Here is an 8096-nt window from a genome sequence, read left to right on the forward strand (position 1 = left end):
GAGATTTAATCTCCTCCTGAGTCTGAGTGACATAAACTACTGTGGTCCAAGTAAGCCAAAACTTTCAGTTCTAGCCAGACATAATTAAGAAAAACTGATAGCTGAATTGGTGTAGTTGCCTCTAATACTAAGAAACTCCCAGTCCCAAATACAAAAAGGACCTCAAATTTACAAAGAAGCCACTAAAAATCTGGTTATGTATATCGCACCTGAACTGCGGGAGGTGTTGGCATTTTTTTTACACAGGATGTATTCACAAATTGTAGTGAGAATGAATCAGTTATATCTATGTGATGGACACAGTAGACCATTATGTTTAGACTCGTACATGACCAGAAATTCTATATGTGGACAGGAAATAACTTAGGAATTGAAAATGTAAGGTCTTTAGAAGTTTATGAACAGTCTAATTATATCCCAGACCTCTACTTTTAATCGTTTTTAGTGTATTTCTGTTATGGTGTACAGATAAGGGACCCATTTGTAGTTCACACATGTAAAGTCAAATTCCTGTTTTGACACTGTGTAATCAAGTTAGTTACTTGACTTTTGTTTGGAGAATTAATCCATGTGCCAGTAAATAATTCAAGCTTGATTCTTAATACTATTTCAGTAATTTTGTAAATACTGTACTAGTTCAAATAAGAGAACATATGTTGTCTACCTGGTAAAGATATAAATTGCACATAAACCGGGACACTGGAGTATGAATATGAAAAATTAGTGACTTGCCAGTAGTCTTAGTCTTCCTGATTAAGTTTGTAAAGCAACAAGAACTGTCTCCCATATTGAGACAGATGCGGTTCTAGTGTTTATAAGGAGTGGGTATTATCTTAATGCAATTGTCCCTTTTGAAATCTATCACTTCATCCAAAACTACGAATTTAAAAGTATGTTTTTTCACTTTAGTGCATGGATGGCTTTAAGTCTCCTTACTTATACATGAATGAACATTAAAATGCAATAAGAAGCTATTTAAATGGGCCTAATAAATATTCTCAAAAGGTACTGCATATAGTAGTGCTAAGGGTGATTAATACACTGAAGATTTAGCTTCAGTCAAAGATCAGATTTGCTTGTACAGGCCCCATCTGAAAGAGAGAGGCAGGGTTTTGTGTTCTCAGGTGCTGGCAGCCAGAGTACCAGCCTTCTGACACATTTTCCTTCTATGGGGTAAAGCTGTGCCTCTCAACCTCTGAAATGGAAATAAAATCTCACCGCTGCCTGAGTTTGACTTGGTTTATACTGTATTTTAATCTTGTGCTTCAATGAAGGTTTAGTCAGAGAGACAGTTCCAACTTTAACTTAACCCTTTTTGGGGGGAGGGAAATACATTTTTAGGTAGAGATGTATGAATCCTAAGTATAGCTCAATTCCCATAAAATCTTTAAGGAAAAAAAATACAAAATATGTGCAATGTTCATTGGTTATGGGGAGATAAGGAAAAATGAAGAAATCCATAACAGAAAATATTAAATAGAAACAGTGACAAGAAGTAACGTGGATGGCAGATGAAAAGAGCAGAGGGGAAGGGAGCATTTGAGACAGATCCATTCTCACCAGAATTCTAATTTGGAGAGTAGAATACATATTGAGAATGTGTGATTGACTGCACCTGTATGACAACATTTGTGACCAGGAAGGAATGTTAAGTGTAATTTAAATAATCCAGTTTATTATAACATGAAATGAAAAACATGTAGACTTTGCTGATTCTGAAAATACATTGACACAAGATTTGTCTCATTCAAGGTTGTAAAAATATACTCCTAAAGTTGAGTTCCTACATCCTTACTAAGGCACTTGAATAAATTGCCTGATTTTTAAAAAGTGATCAGCACTCTATCACTCTTATTCACTGAGGGGAGTTGTTGGTTGCTTAGTAATTTTGATCCCACTGTTTAGGCATCTAGCTTTTTGAAACGGCCCATATTAATAGTCGTTGCTGTCTTTAAGCTCTTTTTGGTGAAGTATGGTGCATTTTATGGGTTAAATGTTCAAAGCCATTCTTTTGTATACATGTAAAGCCATTTGTATACACGAATGAAGTAGTCACACATTTAACTATACAATTCACAAATGCGAAATTGAGACCTACCTATATAATCACATACATATGTAAAATCTGCTAGAGCAATTTGGAAGGCACTTTTGAAAACTTGTCTCTTAACGTCAGCTGATTACTCTTTGAAAAAAGTTTGTTTTCAATAATGGTGTGTGAACTAAGTTATGAAAACTTGCACAGGGACATCAGAGTCCTATTTCTGCTAGTATAATGCACAGACACCTGCAGTGTAAGGTGCCTACTGCCTAGCAATATGCTTCAGCCCTGAGCTGGTGGGGGTCATTTCATACAATGAGAAGATAATCCATGTGCATTCAATCCTTGCATTTCTTCTGAAACTGCCAATAAGTTGCCAAATAGTTCCACCTTTGGCACTTGTTTTATTTTGTGTCTCATTAATTGGGAGCTGCCATATTAAGCAATATTATGCTATACAATACCTTTCACCCATATATCTCAAGAGACCACGTGAAGGAAAATGAAGCTCCAGTGAGTTTTCTTGCTTTACTGTCTCCCTTGCTCACCTGATGTCTAGAATAAGACCTGGATCCATACATAGTGACTGTCACTAGGTTTATTTCCTTTAGTACTGACTTAAATTCATCATGGTTCTGGAGTTCATTAGGTCAGTGTGGGTCTAAGTATATTGTTCCCAATGAGGGCTCAAGGCTGGCTGCTGAAGCTTCTAAGTCCCTCTTTTCTAAGTGTGTCTTCTATGTTCATGCCTCCAGGATTTCTTGGGAAGAAAGTCTTACCCAGAAATGCTACTGCCGCATTAACTTCAGGGAAAATTGGGAGAATCGTTGGGTTTTGGAACCTTCTAGAATTTCAGGGATTGCTGACAACCATTTCCCATTCCTCCCTAGAGATTTCTTCAAAGGCTGAGTATACAGGGGGTGGTAAATTTTGTGTCTTTGTGTTGGATAGGAGATATCCCTTGGCTTTACTCCACTCACCTTCTCTCTGACTGGATTTCACTGTTTTCACCACTTTTCTCACATTTTCATGCATGCCTGGCAGAAAGAACCTCTCCTGCGTCTCAAGTTTGGGGTTATGATCTGAAGTTGAGAGTTTGGAAGTAGCCAGAGCTTGTGGAAGGAAATGAGGATCGGGAGTGATTTTTGCCTTTTTTCCCTTTTGGTGGGAGAATGATTGTTCCTGCAGGAGAATGGGTTTCTTTTTTGACTGCAGCTCCCCTTGAGGTGATATCCCATGCAGCATGTCTTTAGCACAGTCCTTCCTCAACAGCGTACAAATAATGGGAGGGAAGGGCAGGGGAACATTTGTAAAAAGGAGGAGAGTCTAAAACGGTGCCTGATGCCTTGCTAAGTTACTTGGTTACCCAGTTGGGAAGCTGAAATGGGAGCCTGCAGCTCTTTGGCAGTAGTCTGGATGGAGTTTCTCTGGAAAGTCATTGATTGGTGATGTTGGTTCAGTTGTTGTGTCCCAAAAGCTGCAGAGGACGGACTTAACCTCATGGACATGTTTCTTGAGGCAGTGTGGCTGGTGGGAAAGTCTGAACAGGCTGTCTAGACTCAGACTCTTCCCTTGACTGAGGTCTTGCAATCTTGGGGTAATCACAGCAGACTCCTCCTGTGTGTGAGAGAGCCTGTCTCCACACAGGTGGAGCAGCTCATGGCCTTTGGCTTGCTCCACCCATTGGAGAGGAGTACAGCTGGTGGTCCTGTTCAGGGAACAAAGTCCTGGACTCATCTAGTCTGACCTCCTGCACATTGCAGGCCAGAGAACCTCACCCACCCACTCCTGTAATAAACCCCTAACCTCTGGCTGAATTACTGAAGTCCTCAAATCATGGTTTTAAGACTTCAAGTTACAGAGAATTCATCATTTACACTAGTTTATTTAATTACGCTAGATTAGGGTCTCTGCTAATCTGACCCGAGGGAAAATTCCTTCCCAACCCAAATATGATGATTAGTTAGATCCTGAGCATGTGGGCAAGACCCTCCAGGCAGATATGTGGAAAAGAATTATCTGTAGTAACTCCCTGTGTAGTGTCCCGTCTCTAGCAGTTGGGGATTTTTGCTACTGGCAGTTGGCAATGGGCCACATGCCATCATAAGCAGACCCATCATACCACCCCCACCATAAACTTTTCAAGCTCAGTTCTGAAGCCAATTAGGTTTTTTGCCCCTTCTGCTCTCCCTGGAAGGCTGTTCCAGAACTTCACTCCTCTGAACGGTTAAAAACCGTCACCTAATTTTGAGCCTAAACTTATTGATGGCCAGTTTATAGCCCTAGAATTGTCAGTCCCCTTAGGAAAAGGTGAGAGAATGATGAAAGCTGTCTTCACTATTCCCCCAAACGAGCCATTAAAGCTGGGATTGCACTGGATAAGGCAGCAATGCTGAGTTGTTGCTATGGCCACACTGCTGGAGGTAGGGAACCTGGAGGAAGAGTGGAAAGGGCCTGGTCAAACCTTGAGCTTCATGGACATGTCTAAATGGCCTCTGGCATTTTCAAGGACAGGTGCAACCCAATCTCTTGGAGTAGGCTAGGGGTCAGGATTCAGAATGAGGTTGCACCTGGTTGTTGGCTTATAGAACCAGAAAATTGAAAAAAGAAATGAATTAGTTTTTGAAGTCCTCACTTAGATCCTGTTTCAATTATAAAAACATAAGTCAGCTGCGAGTCTAAAAGTAGTCAAGCTTGTGACACATTATTGGTAAACAGAGTCAGACTGACCAACACTTCTATCTGTGTTCACTAGCAGTGTAAACTCTTTGTTACAGAGGTATCAATATGCCCTGGTCACAGAAGCCAAAATGTCATTTTACAGCTGTCTGATTTGTCATTCCTCAGCATTGACTGCCTCAGATATTGCTGCAATAGGGAAGATTTGCCATAGGCAATGTCTATTTAATCTCAATTCCCAACATGCCCGAGTTACTATGTAATTGTACCCTAGAATGAAGTTAAATAAAAGGTCTAGTCATCAGCTGCTTAAAATGCCTGCCTGCTGGCAAGTTTTCAGTAGTAGCTAGCCTATTCAGTATAGCAACAGTGCCAAAAGCTTCACAAGACATTCATTCTTCATTGGCTCTTCTTTAACAGTCTAGTGTTAATCTGAGGGGGGCCCAAATTGCAGGTCTCAAACCAAAGCTTACCAGGATGCTGTCATGTCCTCAACCTGGTCCTTTCGTGACTCATGGGACCCCTGTTCAAACCGCTGGCCACGTGCTCCCTCCTGTATCTTTCCTGGAAGACAGCTTTCCTGGTCGCCATTACATTGGTCTTCCACAAGGATAAGGTGCAACTCCGACCGCACCCGGCCTTTCTCCCCAAGGTGGTGTTGGCCTTTCACACCAGCCAGGATATTTTCCTGCCCGTTTTTTACCCTAAACCTCATGCTACTCCCAGGAAGAGCGAATGCATTCCCTCAATGTCCGCAGGGCTCTGGCTTCCTACATCAAGTGCACTAAGCCATTCAGGAAATCAACCCAGCTCTTCATTGCGGTGGCGGACTGGATGAAAGGCCTCCCCATCTCCTCTCAAAGAATTGTCTCCTAGATCAAGTCCTGCATCTGTGCTTGCTATGAGCTGGCGGGTGTGATGACCCCAGCTGTCACCGCACACTCCACTAGGGCCCAGGCCTCATCAGTGGTGTTCCTGGCCAGGTACCGATCCAGGAAATCTGCAGGGCAGTGACTTGGTCCTCGGTGCATACCTTTGCCTCGCACTACACCATCGTCTGGCACACCAGAGACAATGAAGCTTTCGGTAGAGCGGTACTCCAGTCAACATTCCTTCACTCCAACCCCACCACCTAGGTAAGGCTTGGGAGTCACCTAATTGGAATCGATATGAACAAGCACTCGAAGAAGAAAAAACGGTTACTCACCTTTGTAACTGTTGTTCTTCGAGATGTGTTGCTCATATCCATTCCAAACCTGCCCCTCTTCCCCTCTGTCAGAGTAGCTGGCAAGAAGGAACTGAGGGGGCGCTGGGTCAGCAGGGTCATATATTGAGCGTCATGCAGGCACCACTCCAGGGGGCTCCACAGCAAACCCGACAGATGCTGCTAGGGGAAAATCTTTCCAACGGCCGTGCACATGGTGCCTGCACACACCTAACTGGAATCGGGAAGAGCAAGCACTCGAAGAAATAAAAGTTTTAAACAGCAAATTTTCTTACCAATACCAGCTCGATTATTGAAAATTGAAGAGGAAGTAAGCAGGAGGGGAGAAAAGATACAGTGTCCATTAGATACTCTGGCACAGAACCAGGAAGAATTTTGAATACAATGAAGGCAATTTTGAATTAATGGGCCAAATTCAGAGGTGAGTGTAAGGATGTTAAAATTAATGTAAGTGACTTACAGCAGCCTAGACGGGCAATGCTGAGGTGGAAATTACATACCACCTCTGAATTTGGTCCAGTACCTTACAACTTTAGGTCTTTAAGTGGGACACTGCCAGATTATTGAGGTTCCAAGTTTGTTTTGTTTAAAAACTGGGGCCTGAGGGTTACAAAAGCTAACCCATGTTGTTATGAAAACTTGTCTTAGAACATTCGTCATGCAGTACTGGAATCCCAAATACAACAGCATTATGCTATTCAAACAGGAAAAGGAGTGACTCTAAACATTGATAATGTCTTCCAATACCTCACTGAGCAATTTTATTTCAAGGTGTGTCTGTCTTAATTTTTGGACATCTCTTTGCTGTGCTTTGAACATGACGGACAGCAGGAAGCAGCTGGGAGGAGCTAAATATAGCCACTGAACTTCCAGTGATTTGGAAGAACTTCCACAAAGAATAAAAACATGTTCCTGATGCCGGCATAAGCGGGGAAGTAATGCCAAAGTCTCAACCCAACCCTTGTTCAGTCTCAGTAGGTTTGAAGGACTCTACTCTCTTTGGCCTGCGGGACATCAGGCTCTCTCTCTTTTGCTTCAGGTTTCCTACTGGTAGGATGGGAATGATCTGCTCCTCCTCCTGCCTATAGGAACATAATCTGCTCTTTTCTGGTGGTAGGGTGATCTAGTCTCTGCGTCTTCTGGCAGACAGTCCTGAGGTGTGATCTCTTCTGTCAGCAACAGCACATCCAGCAAGATCCAGTGTTCTTTCTGCTGGACTCTAGTACCAAGCTACACATTTTCAGTTTTTAAAATTTCCTCAAAAATTAATCCCTCCACTCCATCATTTTTGTTGCACCTCTATGATATTTAGCAGAACATCTGCAACGCCATCTCCTTTCAGCATGAGCCAAAGTGTTGACCTATCAACTAAATAAAAATCTGCTTTGATGTTGATATACACCCCATGAAGCAGGTGGTTAAATTCTTGGTGCAGCTCCGCCAGAAGCTGGATGGTAAGGAGAGTGCCCACTGGTGACCACTCAACAGCAAAACCTGATTATCCTACCAAGCAGTGAGCAAAGACCTTTCCAGGGACTGATAGCAATGAGACCGGCCTGTAGTTGCCACACTCAGTGCGAGATACTTTGCCATAGTACAGGGACACTATGATGCCATCTTTCCATGCTGGTACTTTGCCTGAGGCCCACACTTTTAGGAACACTTGATGCAGGGCAATGCGATACTGGTTCCGAGGCATCTTTGAGCAGCTTAGGTGGAATACCATTACGTCCTGCAGCATGTCCATTCTATAACCTTTGATTGGCCTTCTCTACTTCCCTGAGTGATGGAGGATCAGAATTCATCCCTGGATCTACAGCTGTGCAATTTTCCAGGTCACATAGCTCTCCGCAGTCATCAGCAGGTTCGGGGTTCAGCCCACTTTTATAATGTGTCTTCCATCTGCCCAGGACCTTGTCCGTCAATGAGCAAGGAGAGCCATCTGGTTTCATAGTGAGGATGTTAGAAGGCTATTTATGGCTGCCAACCAGGCGCATGGTGGCTCTGTAGGATGGATGCAGATTGTTGTTCTTTAGGTCGTTGTCTGCTTTGTTGGCCAGGGAGTTGGAAATCTCACAGTCACATTTTGCTACAGCCCAGAGAATGCTTTCAGATATTTAGTCTTGGATGTCTCCCTGCTTGCATGCTTCT

Source organism: Natator depressus, chromosome 11, assembly GCF_965152275.1.
Source record: "Natator depressus isolate rNatDep1 chromosome 11, rNatDep2.hap1, whole genome shotgun sequence".
NCBI classification, from domain to species: Eukaryota; Metazoa; Chordata; order Testudines; family Cheloniidae; genus Natator; species Natator depressus.